Source organism: Sphaerodactylus townsendi, linkage group LG11 (genome assembly GCF_021028975.2).
Source record: "Sphaerodactylus townsendi isolate TG3544 linkage group LG11, MPM_Stown_v2.3, whole genome shotgun sequence".
NCBI lineage: Eukaryota > Metazoa > Chordata > Lepidosauria > Squamata > Sphaerodactylidae > Sphaerodactylus > Sphaerodactylus townsendi.
The window spans coordinates 43,439,938-43,457,301 of NC_059435.1; positions in this window are offsets into that span (position 1 = coordinate 43,439,938).

Below are 17,364 nucleotides of genomic sequence, written 5' to 3' on the forward strand. Positions count from 1 at the left end.
CCATGGTTTCTAAACCAGGCTTGACAGATCCTAACTAGACTTAGTTACAGGAATGATCTACATTCAATCACACTAGTGAAATTAATTAATATATGGTGTTCTATTTTGTCTGAGCCAATCTTTATAGAGGGCATTTCTGAACAGTTGGATTGCTTTCAAAGTACTGATGTTTAACTGGTTGTGATGGGTTTTCTGGGCTGTGTAGCTGTGGTCTGATAGATCTCGTTCCTAGCATTTCACCTGCATCTGTGGCTAGCATCTTCAGAGGTGTATCACAGAGAGAAGTCTGTTACACACTGTGTCTAGACATTAGGAACAAGATCTACCAGACCAGGACCACACAGCCCGGGAAACCCACCACAACCAGTTGAATCCGGCCGTGAAAGCCTTCGACAGTACCAATGTTTACTTTGTTCCATGACTCTTAACTATTTTTACATGACTGTATCTTGAGCCCAAGGAAATGTGAGTGAGAAATCTCTAAATAAATAGAAAAAAGTGCATGTTATTAAAGCTCTTTGAGGACTTTAGCTGGGCTGCCATTTTCTCGAGAATGCCTTGCCAGGCAGTTGAATGTATTTTGTCCACCACTGATCCATATCATCTATGCTCTTAGAATAATTCCAGCATCCAATACAAAGCAGAACTGGAGCAGGGTAAAGATCACACAGAAAAGGATGCTGTTCCTATTTGCCTAACTCAGTTTTTGCAACTTAAAGCAGCGGCCACGTTTTACAGACTTGTTTCAACATCTTCTTTGCGGTGTGTAAACTGGAACCTGAAGGAGCCCAGGGCATGTTGACACTCTACAGCTGCCTTCTTTGCCTGTAAGCTTATGTGATGCTAATTTTGGAACGCAGCTACGGCACTCCAGACAGAATTTGAGCTGGATAAATATAAACAAGATGATAGATGGAAATGTCCCATTTTTGCAACTCGCCAAAGGGCTTCAGCACATCTGCTGAGGACACAGCTGACTCGGCATTTAAACAGGTCAAAAAGGTAGCATTTTTGACATTTTGCAGTTTGAGTCTTCTCTTCTCCTTGGGAAAAATGTTATGTAAGTCTACCACATGGCAACTACCTGAGGTTCAGCCTGCTCCCATTGTTTCAGAGCAGATGGCAGAAGTTCAACTCAGCTATGTAGCCAAAGCTCTCACAATGTTCAGTCTCACCCAGCTAGTGAGTTAGGATTGTGCCTCAGGATAGACTCAAGCATATGTTCCATGGCTGTGAATCTTTAAGTCAGTTGGTGGAATGAACCCATAGACATCATCAGAGCAGCAATTCTCTGCTTTATATGAAGTGACGAGAACAATCTATAACCAAAAGGCAGTGTAATCTAGTGGTTAAGGAGACCTGGTTCATATGTGTGCTTGGATCAGTCTGACCTACCTCACAAAGCGGTTGCAAAAATAAAATGTGAGAGAGGAGCACCCTATACATTGCCATTGCAGCCTTTCAAGGGATGGATAAAATGTATAGATTGAAAATGAGATTAGTATCTGGAGTATTTAAAAAATGGCCTAGTTAACAATAGTTCTGTTTGCAGTTGAAGAATATTGAGAACAAATTCAGAACAAATAAAAAATAGAGTATATTTATAACCTATTGCGATACAGTGGTACCTAGTACAAGTTGGATCCTGCCAATTATTTCTGCTGAAGTAAGGGAAGCAATTTCTTCCTCCTACCACAGATTCCAATTCATTTTTCATGCTGTTTCTGGGGTCCCCTCCTTCCTACAAACAGTATATCAAGGAGATCAGAGGACTACAGCAGGAGGGGAGTGGGAGGAACTACTGACTGTGAATGATATCAGTAAGAAACTTTGCACTCTCTTCAAATAGGCCAGGATCCGGGTTATCCATCAGCATATACAATTGGAATAATTCAGGTTGCTCAGAAAGGAATACTGGAATCAGGCTCACATACTTTTGTCTGATTCCCACAGACCCTGGGGCAATATAAAAATGGGTGAACCAGTGTTTCAACTTGCCCTGTGTTGCGGGCGGAAAATCTATCTGATTTTACCGTGTTTTTAAACTGGCTAGATAGCAGGGCAGATGGCATAACATTAAATTTCGCCAAGGTAAGAGCCCTTCTTGGGATTAGTCAGAGAATACAGATAGTGAGCCATTCATACGGGATTGAAAAGGACAGAGGTGAGCAGGTTTTCATGGCATTTAAAATTAAAGTAGAAAATTCACTGGTCGTTTCCGCACGGGCATAAAATGACGGCCTGGAGACGGTAAAAACGCCGTCTCCAGGCCGCCATTCGCACAGGGGGCGCAGCTGCAGCGCAGCCGCGCCGCCTTCGCGCCGCCGCTGGGAAGCGCTCTTTTTGGGGATACGCCGCCATGAAGCTGCTGCCGAGCGAACGGCAGCGGCTTCATGCCGCCTCCCCCACCCGGCACTTACCTTGTCCCTGGGCCTCCGGCGTGTCGCCGATGCCTGGGGACACGCCCCCCTGCCCTGCGCCGCTGGAACAGGCGCGCAGGGCCAGGGGGCGTGTCCCCAGGCCTCGGCGACGCACCGGAGGCCCAGGGACACGCCGGGTTGGCGGGGCGCTGGTGCTCTGCGGCGCCGGCGTCCCGCCGCTTCCCAGGACTGTCCATGCGGATGGTCCCAGCGTCTTCGGGTCGGCGCGCAATGCGCCGACCTCGCCGTTTCCGCCACCGTGCGGAAACGGCCTCTGTCTAAGAGTCGACCTCTTAATAATTAATAATTTGAAAATTTCACAAACAGAATTTGTATTATAGCCCAGTTTGCAATGCAAATCCCTCCCATGCACATTCCAGAAGTGATGGCTAAAATTATGGAGAGATATTTAGAAGACTTGTCTTCCCGTGCCATGTCTTGCTTCGCTGGCCCAAGTCCCTTTTCATGCACCTCCTTGATACCTTTAATTCTGTGGCACTCTTTTCTGGCATATGGGGCCACATCAGTAAGCTAACAAAATGGTGGAAGCAATATGCTTGAGGTTCAGCAGTGGGAGAAGATGGAGCTCAGAAACAGAGGTCCCTCAATCTCACAACTGCTGAGCAAAGTAGTGAATTAATTAGATGCATGTTGATCTATAATTGAATTCAGTGTTTAAAAAGTGATTGCCTGCAGAAAGGGAAAATTGTCCATTTATAGATTTTAGTCATGAGAGTTCTGCGTTTAAAGCTTTATAATGCCAGAATAATGCAACTTAAGCTATCAAAGGACATTAGGCAAGAAAATCTTTATAGACAAGAACATCTTTCCGTTAAAAATAAAATCAGGACTGCAAAGTAACCTTCACTGTAGAATCAGCAGTTTTATTTTTAACCAGCTCCATTTAAGAGCTCATCTTTAAACTAAATAACATTTCTGTCAAATTAACCAGAGTCTGTTCCAATCAGTCTAAGCAGTTGTAGGATTTCAACATCCTGGCTGTAAAATAACAATGTTAAATAATCTCCTTTTCCTTAAGTGGAACGTGTTTGGAACTGAAAAGAACATATGATACTTGTAAATCCCTTAAAATGAAAACATTATTCGTCTTGCTGTGAGCCTTTACATTTTAAATTCAAACTCTGGTCTGTTGTATCTTCATCTCCCCACCCCCTCAAGTAAACTGAACTAGGACACTTTGGGGAAATGCCAGGTATGAAGAGTTTCAAGTGAAGGCAAGCATCTCACTCTCCAAGCCAAAGCTTTTCTTTATCACAGTAACCTCCTATTGCTGTTTATGTGCATCACAGTAGTGTGAATGATTCAGCCAGGGTTGGGAGTGCAGAAGTCATCTTAGTGGAGGAAGAATAATGCTGTGAGTCCATGATGAGTCATCTCCTTGCACAAAAGCCTACTTAGCAACTTACATTGCCTCCTGTTGTCAAGGTCAGTGTCTGACGGCAGTGATTAGCAGAATCTGTCGATGCCCCAGTGGGCCCCTACTTTAACTGGAAGATGAAGCCAGTCTGCTATACACCAGTGCATGGATTTGTTTCCACCAGGATTTCAGAAGGCATCAGCACAAAGTGGAGACACGCGTAGGGAACGTCGGAGTCCTAGTTTTGGCCCTGCCAAATCATCTAGGTAGGCATGTTGTTTAGATAACCTGTGTTACATTCCTTGCAAGATAGCCAGGCACCCACTTATTTTCATATAGACATGGTTAATGTTTGGGGAATGGCTCTAATATGTTAACTCTAAGGCCCCTTCTGCACTTGCAGAATAATGCACTTTCAATCCACTTCCACAATTGTTTGCAAGAAGATTTTGCTATTCCGCACAGTAAAATCCAGCTGCAAAGTGCACTGAAAGTGGATTGAAAGTGCATTATTCTGCATGTGTGGAAGGGGCCACAAAGATAGCAAAAGAAGCCATGGAGCATGAACACTACATACATCAGTTGCCATATTCTCAGCATTGCTGAGCTTCTAGAGATCTATAGCATCTATAGATGTGCAGTGTATTCTGTTGCACAACCTGCAACAGAAGAAAAATGCTCCGTAACCCAGTATAATCTTACCAAGGCTCCTGGAGATCCATACGTGTATTCTAGGGGCTGAGTTCTTTGTAAGGGGGGGAGTAAGCCCTTCTTAAGCCCGCCTAACTAACATCAAAGCAGAGTGCTTTTATTTTTCTAGGAACAAAGCAGGGACTGTCCACCTCAGAGGGAGGAGATGGAATCATTTGCCTTCTCTTTTCCAAGTATGGGAGTTCTTAGATCAGCAGTCCCCTACAGTCAGCTACCATCCAGATCACCTCAGAAAACATCCTGATTGGTGCTGGAAGAAGAAGAAGAGGAGGAGGAGGAGGAGGAGGAGGAGGAGTTTGGATTTATATCCCCCCTTTCTCTCCTGTAGGAGACTTAAAGGGGCTTACAATCTCCTTGCCCTTCCCCCCTCACAACAAACACCTTGTGAGGTAGGTGGGGCTGAGAGAGCTCCGAGAAGCTGTGACTAGTCCAAGGTCACCCAGCTGGCACTTGTGGGAGTGCACAGGCTAATCTGAATTCCTCAGATAAGCCTCCACAGCTCAGGCGGCAGAGCGGGTAATCAAACCCGGTTCCTCCAGATTAGAATGTACCAGCTCTTAGCCACTACACCACTGCTGCTAAGTTGCCTAAGAAAAGCAACTTATTGTGAAACTGTCAGATTCTGGTGCCTTTGCCCTCCTGTGCTTCTCTTAAATGCTCACCACAGTGAGTGTGAATATTTTGAGGTGCTCAAATGGGTATGAGCTAGTAATCTCTCTCAGCTCTCTGGAACAGGGATACTTAACACAAGCCTACTGTATGTATACATATGTCAAGGAGTGTATGTGTGTGTGTGTATGGAGCACACACACACATATATATTTTGCTGCCTGGCATATATATATATTCTGAGTTCCGCTAGTGAGAAAGGCAGCCAATCAATATTTAAAGTAAATAAATGCATAAATATATGTTTAAGAATCATTTTCCTTTACACATATTTGGGTTTTTGTTTCCTATGGGGAAGTTTGCTAAGGATCACTATATTTTCTTAGTACACATACTAAGAATCAGATCACTCTGGGACAGGTCACAGACCTTTATGAATTGAACAAAGAACTTTCTGCCACAGCAAGGGAAAAAGGTTTTTGACAGAAAGGCATCAAAAACATCTCAGGTTGTTTTGCAGCAAACTTCTGCAAAACAGGCCACATGCCATTTCCTATACCAGTGATCTCTTTCTTGCTACTAAAGATTCACTGTCAGATGGAAGCCTACAGTCAAAGAACATTTAGTTGTCACAAAGTTGTTCCATCTTCAAAGGTACCATTTCAGATCGCAGGAGAGGAAAGGGAGATATAACACTGACCGAAGGCCAGCTCTCTTTCTAAGGCTGTGTTGCAAAAAAGCAATGCAGTTTAAGTTATGATTTCCCCCACCTCTTCTTATCTGAGCACTTTGGCAAAAACAGAACAAGTAGTCGCTTGATCTGTAAAGTGAAAAAGAATTTATACCTTTGGTATGTGTAGTAAGTACACAGGCCCATTTCACTTATTGTAAAGCCCGCATTAGTCACAGTGTGTAGAGTGAGTTGGCTGTAGGGTTGATTCTGCATGGGCAACAACAAGTGCATGGAACCCATTTCCGTTGCCTCTGCCGATGTTTGCATGGTGGCTGCAGGGGCCAGTCGAGATCCTTGGGATTTGGAGGCAGAAGGTAGCATGGTTCGCACAGAAATGTTGTGTTTTCATGCAAATCACGCAGCTGAGAAGCCCCTCACCCAAGAATCCCCCCACCTACCTGCATGGCAGGATGGTCACCTATTAAAGTATCCCCTCTAATGGCAGCCACCTGGGGAATCCACCATAATGGCGGATGGAAGGAGGAAGGGAGAGAATACTTTCTCCTTGCTGTAGTTTGCACAGGCAAGCAGGAAGTGTTTGCAACCTGGGCTTAAGGACAAAAGTCGCAGAGTTATCAATTTTCATTAAACTCAGGTTCTGGCCACTAAAGTGGGTTAGCAGCGTTTTCAGGGTGAGTTCTGTGAGAACTACCCTCAATGCTTTTTTAAAAGACCTCAACCTGTTTTAATTGGCCCCGTGCAGAATCAGCCTAAGTGTCTCCCAGATGTGGCCTGCCCCGTGCCCTGATTTCATCACTAAAATCAGTATGCTCCAAGCCTGTGCATAGATTTAACCCAATCCACCAACAGCTCCTTTTTGAACCCATTGACAAATGAACCCACACTGCAGGGCACAGGGCAAAGCGAAAGAGAAGGCTAGTCTTACTGATGTGTAAAAAAACTAACTTTCAGTAACTCTGCTGTTCTAGATTTGTTTTTAGCCTGCAAATGGGCTAGTTGTCGGTGAAAGCAATGGGGATAGCAGCATAACAACTCTTTGTATAAGGCTGCATTTCATTTGGCTTAATTGTTACAGGTACCCTTTGCTCAATGAACAGGAAACTGTACATTGTTATAGTGGTGGACTAATACAGACACCCTCACAAACCTCTAATGCAGGCCGAACTGTGTATGTGACTCTATTCAGTGGCTCAGCTCCCATGGAACTAAATGGACATGTGGCCTGCATCCCTAAGAAACTCTGATGTATATGTAGAAAAAAAATCACCATGGGCATTCATTCAACAAATCTAATGCCAACTTCTTGGTCCAAACAAAGAGAGGTAAAACAAAAGATGAAATATAACACCCTGGCATTTCTACCCTCAATTCCATTAAGAATCTAGCTGTATGGAATAGAAATCAGTAAAGTTAGAGAAACCAAGTAACTACATTTTCTTGTTTTTCACCAGGCATTTACGTTAGATAAATTTTATCCTGTCTTTGAATGTAATTTAGAATCCTTATCTAAAATGCTTACAAATAGAACTTCAATCATGTATCACTGTTCCCTTAATATTTGGTTTACTCAGCTTCAAAGACACACTTTGTGTGTGAATTAATTATTCATACACATAGTTACCTGGTGCGTTCTGTCCTCACAATGGCCTCTTCTGCACAGCAAATGTATAACAGGTTGCAGTCGGGGTAAAGGAACCCATTTTCCTGTTTTCACGTTCACATGCATCCGTGCAGGCAACGATTGGAGCCCATAGAAACAATCCAGATTGCTGTCCTCATTCGCATGGAGGCTCTTCTCTCTCTCTCTTTTTAATTACTTGCAACACATGCGTAACTACACAGGCATGACTGAATGAACCCCCACAACCTGCCAATGTCCCATGATACAACCATCTGCACCTAAAACAGATATTTTAGTGTCCTACATCTAGGTTAATTGGCCCGTGCGGAAGGGGCCATAGTGTATTTTTAAAAAAAAAAAAATCAGAAATGAGTGGAGGACATGAATGAATGAAGCAATTCCTCATATATGCCCTCTCCACAATCTCTCTGTCTCCCTTAAACCCATGGGCCGAATTTGACAATGTATATAAGGCCGGTACTGAACCTTGTTACATACATCTCTCCCCCCTCCCCCAAAAATAAAATTGAAAGGAATTCTGCCCAGTAAATAGTCAAGGCCCTTCCTATATAGGGAATACAATGTATACAGTGTGCACTTTCCTCTCAATTCAATTTCCTATTCAGAACCAATCAGGATACAGCAGGCATACATCTAGTTGAGAAGGTCAGTGTACTTGATCCCTCTGAGGGCTATATTCTGCCTGCTGCCTTAGCCAGTCTTGAACTCCATCCTTTTACTCTGCATTTTGGTTTTATGCCAATAGACTCCCATAGGGAAGCACACAACCTTTTGCTAAAGGGCAAAGTGGTCACTGGGCAGGCAGAAAACTTTACTCTGCTTTTCTGCCTTGTCTTCCCTCCCAAATCTTTGAGTTAGTTTTCATACATTAAGATATGCTTTTAGCTGAGCAGTAACTGTTGCTATCTTATCTTGTCTTGTCTTTTTCTTTTCTTTCATTCTGAAAAGTTCTTATTTTTATGAACTAAAGTTACCACATCCAGGCCCCTTCTGCACAGCACTGGGAGAACAGGTTGCAGGTGGGATAAAGTAACATGCTCTCCTGCTATCACATTCGCATGCCTCCGCCAAGGCAGCAACAGAGCCCTCAGAAGCAATGCGGGCTGCCGACATGCCTTTGCATGGAAGTACATCTTTTTAAAAAACTCACTTCCCATGCCATGTAGCTGCACAGGGAGGACCTTTAAAAACTGGGAAGCAATTGCTTCCCAGGGCAGCCATTTGCTTGCCAGCAACTGCAATCTGCATTACAACTAAAGAATCGCAGACTTGGCTTGGGGGGGAAATGCAGAGCAGACTTGCATTAGGAGCAGAATCCATGAGAAGTTTCCCTTCAACACGGGGTTTTATCTCGTTTTTGGCCTGTGCGGAAAGGGCCCCAGGTTATTTTCTGTTAGGAACACTGCTATAGTTATCCATAAATTCTTCACATTTATATCTCTCCCTTCCTCCAAACAGCCCAGACTGGTAGACATTGGTAGCAATATCCCATTCCCCCATAAAATCCCTGCAATGTAAAGTAAGGCTAAGAAAGTGACTGGCCAAAAGTCACCAAGGAGCTGTCATGGCCCAGGTTGGGATCTGTACCCAACATTCCCTCATTCACAGTCAAAACTAGCCCTGTTCACATGTTGTGGTGAAAGCTGCATATTTTGCAGGTACATACAGAGGTGGGATCCAGCAGGTTCTCACAGGTTCCCAAGAGTAGGTTACTAATTATTTGTGTGTACCGAGAGGGGGTTACTAATGGGTGATTTTGCCACGTGATTTTTGCCTTAGTTATGCCCCTCCTCTCAGCAGTAGCGCGCAGAACTGGAAGCAGTCTAGCAGGAGGCGCACCGGCATGTGTGGCAGCCTGTGCCTGCGTGCATTCATTTCCCGCCCAAGGACGGGCGCAGCAGCTGCGTCCTTGCCACAGCCCCACCTAGGAATGCCCCACCCCCGGAATGCCCGACCACGCCCCCGTCATGCCTCGCCCAGCCCCATTGGTGCTACGCCACAGTTTGAATCCCACCACCATGGGAACCTGTTACTAAAATTTTTGGATCCCACCACTGGGTACATATATACACCAGTATGTAAGAAAAAACTGTTGCATGTTCACTTTATAAATGAAATTAGGAACCAGCACCTGGATAATAGTGGTGTTTAAATTGTATGTCCAACTGTCTATGCAATGAATGCTACCCAGAAATTCACTATAAATTAATGTTCCCAGGAAGCTATTGGCATAACAGCCATCATGAAGGATAAGGCCTGTTTTGATACCCCATTTAAGTAACTGCAACTAATGTGGTATATTACTGATGAAGAATAATCAAAAAACGCTTGAATACCCCGGAAGGATTCTATATTAGCTGTTGTGCACAAGAGCTCCCAAGGAGCCAATTTGCAGAGAATTTTCCTGTTTCAACAATGGGTTGTGAGAAATCCTTTGGAATCTTTTCTGTTTAGGATATCATATACTCTCACTGGCTATTATTGCACAACAACTTTTATACAATAATTGTGCCTCAGCTAGAAGTCCTCATATATACTTGAATGGGAGATTTGAATGGTTACCAGCTCAACAGGAGAAATTCCATTGGATCGATATGGACATGTATTTAGGTGGTCTACATTTCTCCCACATCAATGTGGGATATAGGAATGGACTAAGGACTCAATATTAAGAAATTACCAGACTTGTGCTTCTTTCATGCTGTCTGTGGGTATTCTCATGTGTAATATTGTATCCTTTTTGTATGTGTGTTGTTCATTTTGTTAACATACAGTGCACTTTTTCACTTCAGCACTTTGTTGAATAGAACTTTGCACCTTACTTTAAGAAATTTATGAATTAGTGCCATTAGGGTACAGTGAATTTCTTGGTAGCTGTGGTTACACTGTACCCTATTGACTGGATTTTTTAATCCATTGATTGCAACATGAAAATTATTCACACAATTATCAATAAAAATCAAAGCCCTGTTCACAAGTGACAGTGAATGCATATACAATACTGGTACAGTTTACACTAGATTTTTCTTTTCAGCAGGGACTTTAACCACTACACCAAACTATGACTGTGGCTCTAAGCAATAGGTGTCAAACTAGCGGCCCTCCAGGTGTTATGGACTACAGTTCCCATCATCCCCTGCCAGCATCATGCTGGCAGGGAATGATGGGAACTGTAGTCCATGACATCTGGAGGGCTGTGAGTTTGACACCTGTGCTCTAAGCAGTGTGAGTAGAGTGTTGCTAGAAAGAGGCAAGTCCCTTCCCTCCCCCTTTTCACTGCAGCCTCTGTGAGATTTTGCCCCTGCAAAAAGGATAGTAAGTAAACAAAAAGGGTAGTAAATGAATGGAAAGTCTGTAGTGGGAGTGGGAATCAAGAAACTCCTTCCCTTTCTGGGCAGATGGAAAAGCTGTTCCATCAGAATTGCTGCAGCTGCCTTTTGCTTGGAATAGGAACACGTTGAGGATGATGTGTTTCCATGTCCGAAAAAAGCCACCAGCAGCAATCCTCAAAGTCAGAAAGATGCTTTATGTTCCAGTATTTCAAACCATCATCACAAAAAACAGGGTTTAACTTCTGTAGTTCTCCTGCAGCGAAGGCCCTTGATTGCTCATTGCCATCCCTACACAAAGCCCCCATAGATTCTTCTCTGAAGGGCTGCATCTGTTAACTGCAGGCAGGGCACTGACATCCTCCAAAATGCCACTCATGTCTTCAGAGCCCATATTGAGGCAGCCCCCACATTTGCCTCAACTGAGCTGAAAGGAGCAGATAAATATAGGTACAAGGTATTTGCTGAACAGAAGAAAAATGTGCAACTCTAACAGGATGCTGTTAACCAGCCATCACTGGCAATTATCTTGCTGAAACATAAGCTTGACTTGAAGGCACAATAAACAAGAGGATATTAAAGAAAGCCTCTCACTTATTGGTGAAGTTCAGTCCTCAGACCCTTCTGACCACAAAAGACAGCAGTCTGTGCTCTCTCTCTCTCTCTCTCTTTACACTGACTAATGCAGAATAACATCCTTTTTAATTCAGGGGCTATTTCTGTGTTGTTATAGAGAGCAAAACTGGGGCAGGCAGTTTTACAAAGAAAGCAAATCTTCCAAGGTGATGGCATAATTTAAGCCTCCTTGGAATTCCCAAGCAACCCTGGATTAGAAAGAAACAGAGCTTTTCCTCACAAATTCTGAACCTGATTGCGCTATTAAAAGCAATTACTGGTTTTGGGAAACTGCCCACACATGCAAAAAAGGCTACTTTTAGGATGCAACAAGGCAAGACAATTTGGGAAACCTTTGCGTTTGTTTTGTGGTATTGGAATCTCTGTGGCTTTTGACACAGAAGGAAAGATTTATACCCCCTTTCCAGAACCACAATCCAAATCCTCTGCCTTGCTCCTACCGTTTTAACTTTGTTGCAAACCAAAATCACTGTTCATAATTTTTGGTTTATGATCATAACAGTGTGATTGCAAACTAAGAATAATGAGGAAAAATTAGTAGCCTTGGCTGAGAAAGTGAAAAACAGTACTTATCACATCTCTGCCCCAGCCTAAGGAAACACTGATAAATGAATGACCCCAGAGAATAGCCAGCTGTAGGAGAGAAGAGGTAATAATGGGTTGATTCCAGCATCATCTGGAAAATCTATAATAACTCAGTAAATTAATCATGACAATTGCCATAGTAAACAGTAAATGTGGAACCAACTTTAAATTACTGAAAGAACATGGCAGGAATCAGCCATCAATGTTCCTAGTTATAGAGACCCCACATTACAATTACTGAGATTTTTTTTTAAAAAAAACTTCAGTGTAGTATGTAGATTTTGATTGTACCTTCTGGGGGCAGTGGCACAGTTTATCGTACTGTAACAATGATTTTGTTTTGAACCTTGACTTTAATGTCCCAGCCCGATCTTGTCAGATCTCAGAAACTAAGCTGGTTTGGCTTCAGTTATACCCTTTTCAGGATAAATATGACAGGAGATTTGTGAATTCATCTGCCATTTCCTGGACCATCTTTGTTCTAGAATGCTCTGCTTGGGTCCTATTTTGTTGGGACAGAAGTAGGCGAGCAATTGAATGGGAGACCACCAAGGTATACCAGGATTGCTTTACAGAGGAAGGTGGGAGCAAGCTACCTCTTTTACAACACAATCCTATGGAGACTTACTCCAGCCTAAACCCATTGAAACGAATGGGTTTTGACTGGAATAACTATCCTTTGGATTGCACTGTTAGTCTGTTGCATAGAAAATTAATCAGGGATGCCATAAATTGGCTCCAACTTGATGGTACTTAACTTAGATATTGGTTTTGCAGTGGGCAATAGTTACTTACAATTAAGAAATGCTTTATAATGACAGGCATTTGGCATAAACTGGCAACATAAATTTAAAAAATCAGAAAAAAATGTTTGGGATGACAGTACCTTATTCTTATGTGGGCTTCCATAGTTCAGTTTCTTCTCTGTGTTGAGAATCCCACTGTTATATGCCAGGAAATTTCAAAGAGTGCAGGTCCTTCCATCTGATCTACCATTTCAGCATGCTGCCATCTTTCCCTACTTCATTCTACCACAGCAGTGGGGCTTGCACTGATATGCTACCAGAGCACAGGCAGCTGCTTTGTGTGGTCCGAAGCAGCTGAAATAAGGCTCTGATCCTGTGGAAAGTTGTCCATGGAAATGCTTTGCCCTGCCTGCTTCATTTTGGATGAGACTATAAACCAAGCAATTGAGTAAATGGAAAATACATCAAGCATGAATGGACTATTCACATGCCATGGTTTGCACTGCTGTCTAGTTCATCCTCAGCTGAATATAAGTCATCCAGAAATCACCAGTAAAAGCCAAAAAGTCCAGGTTGCTATGCAGTATCACTCGTCATCTTGTTGCAGAACTGTTCTTCTAATGGTAATTGGGCATAATCTTTGCTGCATGCATTAACATAGGAGTTTTTGTAGCCCCTGGGAGGTAATATTTGTGCTGTCCAGGAAATTCATAGTTAGTCCTGTGCCTGTTCATTACAACATTCATTCAGTGTTAAATCACATCATAGCACTGATATATTTATCCTGGATTTTGAATAGAATTTCTAAAATAAGTATTCAAAGTTCAGTAGCTTTAGTAGAACTAGCTAATGTTCCAACAAGATTCTGCCTTGACATTTCTGAACTACAGCCACATATTTTCCCAAACACCAGCATCTAGACAATCTATGCTTAATTTGCTGTCAGATACTGTTGTGAAAGTCGCAAGCTCAGACAGTTTTAAAAGTGGACTTATAGGCCAGCTCTATCAATGGCTACTAGCCACGGTGACTAAAGGGAATCTCCAAACTCAGAGGCAGTAAACCAGTGCCAAGAGACAACATTAGGGGAAGACCTTGGCCATATGCCCTATCATTGGACCTCCAGAAAAACTGGTTGACCATTGTGGAAGACAGGATAGTGGACTACATGAGATAGTGGTCTGATCCAGCAGGGCTTTTCTTATGTTCTTTTGTTTTAGGTTTTGTGGGAACCTAATAGCCAGGAGAAAGCAAATTACCCTTCACATTCATCTTCTGAACACAGCTTTGTGTTGCACCTTGTCCTTCTATATGACTTATATTTCTTAAAGATTTATATACTCTTTCCTTTTGATCAAATGTTCCTCAAGGCAGTTTACAAATGCAAAAACAGCAGTTTATTAAAAATTACTCAGCAGCCCCCATCTGGTGGCAGAGGCCAGAATGTCTTTTCCTTCATACTGGCTCAGCTTGAGCAGCTGATGGAAGACTGTTCTTGCTGCCAAGGAGAGGACAAGACAGCCTCTCGTGGTTGCTCTGACTGAGTGCAAGAGCCAGGCAGATCTCCCCCTGGAGATGGTGTTCTTCCTGGGAGGCAGGGAAGAGATCTTCCGTATGTCTTTCCCTTTTCAGTTTTGGAAACTCAGGAAAGTATGCACTGTGGGCTGCCAAAGGCTATCTTACAACCAAATATATGAGCCAAGATTAAAACTTAGGATTCCTTCTCTCGACCACGATACCACATTCCCAAGCTGTGTACAACTTAAGCTTAATTTAATAATTTCCTGGCATGTTAGCTGAGGCAACACGTACAGAGATCCGCTGCAAGGCCTCCTTTGGCCCTCTGTTTTTAAAAGGGTAACATCTGTTTTAGTGTTTCCTGCCTTTTCAGATTGTGTGTCTCTTGTGACTTCGTTGTAATGGAGAACAGGCTACTGGTAAAGAGACAAAAGAGTTGGAAGCCACAGAGCTGTGTGCAGCTGAGCACATACTTGGATGAGAATGCATTCTGCATTTTTGTTTTGTTTGAGCTAACTAAAGTCTTATGATTGTAGACCACATAAATGATACATAAATCTTTTATGAATGTAGCCTTGGAAGTGAAATATTCCTGCAGTGGCTTCTTCCTCTAATCTCAGTGAAATTCTCCAGAACACGATTTCAGAGTCCCCAAACCATACTTAGATGGTGCCCTTTGTAAATTAGAAGTGCTTCTATTTCCTCCCAGCAGCCGCTCATAGATGTTAACTGAAAGCAATCATTGCCTAATTGTGTAAATCTATATTCCTCAGGTCTTTAAAAATACCATCCTAATTAGAATGGGGAAAAATATTGACAAAAGGTTTTTTCAAAGACTTTATACACTCAAGATAAATTGAGGCAAGATAGAAACTGCATAGTACTACATTATGATCTTACATTTGGAGAATTATTACATTTTTGTTAACAATTGGGAGCTCAGCATTTAGAGACCATTGCCATATGAAGAGCCAGTGGCAGGGGAGACTGAGACGCAAAAATGCCTGGAAAAGGTTTTACCCCTTCAGTTAGCCCCTGACCCCATAATCCTGAAGGTGGGATGAAGGGAAGAAGGGAATGGACCCAGCCTATCCTCCTTCAACCTCCCAAATGGGTGGAGGAGTGGCAGTTTCATTGCAGCTTCTGCCCAGTTTGGGCTAACTTGCATTATGTGGTGGTAGAGGGTGAGGGGGGGGGGAGTGAGCTGCCAGTTCATGGCTGAGGCAGTTCCTAGCTTCCTTGCAGGGGCCACCATCTCACATCCACCATCTCCCTCATGCTTCATGCAAGATGGTTCCAAGGGGAGGGTGACCCTGCAGGCCACTGGCCCACCAGGACTTTCACTGGTGCCCTTAACAACCAACTTGCTCCATGCCAGTGGAAATGTAGAGGCAAACAAGTGATGTGCAGTTATTTGAGGTACTTCTTAACGTATGGAATGAAAGAGTAGTCACTAGTTTTAAAACGCTATGTCCAGTCAAGATCATCTACATTTTAGTAGGGTGAATTTCTGAGAACTTTAAAAGACCTGGAGTAGTTTGGTTGACTGAAGCTGTACTATTGTGCTGTATGTATTTTTTTAAAAAATATAATCATATCCCTCACATTGGATAATAGCCCAGCAGTTGAGCCAGTGGTTGAACAGGGCTCATTACAATAAACTGACACTGAAGATCTTACAGCTACAGGTTTTTCTTTAAAAGCTGCAGCCGGCTATTTACCTCAGTTCCTCCTATCCTTTTGTCTAGTTCATTTGTTTTGTGAGATAAAATTGCAAAACCAGAGCAGGAGCCAGGCAGCTTTTCCACTCAATTTCTCCCAATTCTTCCCACTCTCACATCAGTTTGGCACATGCAATTTCCATGATTCCCAGGAGAAGCTTTTTGGCTGTTTGGAGGGGATCCCTCCTTCCTCGTTCACCGACAGGTTCTACAAATCTTTCTGGTTGGGTGATGCTTCATTTGTTTTACATGTCTAAATAAATCACCCAAATACGCGCAACAGATTATTTTAATGTCACTAAAAATAGCACCTGCACAATAAATATTACATAAAGCCAATATTGGTATGAGATGGCTCTCAGTAGAGGTTGTCAAATGTATAAAATGACCTGAATATACTAAGGAGGTCAGTTTTATGAATAGAGACAGGAACTGGTTCCCCATCAAGACGAACTATGAATAGCCACAGTCTTGTGTGAAGTGCATTTGTTTTGCATTTCAGGGATGAAGGCTTTAAATATTACTTCATTTAATGGTAGGTTGTTCAGTCGCTGTGATCTTCACTGAAACCTATGGGGCTGTCAGTGCGTTTAGATTTGGAAAAGTCACAGTTGAGAGGGCCAACATTTTTATACCTTTGGCATTAGAAGCATTTAAGCTTTGGTTCTCCATCATACTGACTTCAACCCTTCAAGCTTTGTTGCCTTGCATGTTGCCAGGTAACTCAGGTAAGCACAATAGTACATTCGAATGTAGTAAAAGCAGATTTTCCTGTTTGCTTTTAAATACAACCCCCATGATATTTTACTGCATGCTGACCTCTCCTGCTCCAGGATGTCTGTTCATCCTCTCTTTCTCTGCTTCCCATCTGTTATCGCAGCTCAGAGTGAAGACTGATTAACCATTACCTCAGGGACTTGTTCGAAATGGTCCCTGTTCCAAATTATATCTGTGTTGGTCATTAATACTGGACACAGTGCTGGCATGAGAGGTCAGCATTGCTGAGTAGCTGACCAGAGCCCTGAGGACCTGGGAGGGCCACCCCTGACTGCTCCTGATTCATCACCACCATGTGATTTCTTCTCTTCTCTTGGAAGTATAATGTAATCATCTGGCAGGCAATCAGGCATGCAAACTGCAGCAAGCAGCAGCAACCACTACACATTTTCTTTTCTGGCTTGCAGACAGAAAGCTAGCAAGCAGGGCCTTTTAGGCTTTGGCTGTCCCAGGCAAATAGTAATGACAACCAAAAGCAGCAAGACCTGTTGGGGTGGGGGGGAGCAATTAAAGTTAACTGCTTTTAGGTTGGGGGAGAAGGGGCATAGGATCACTGGATGGGCCCATCTTGCCATGCATCTCGCTCCCTCAAGCCTGG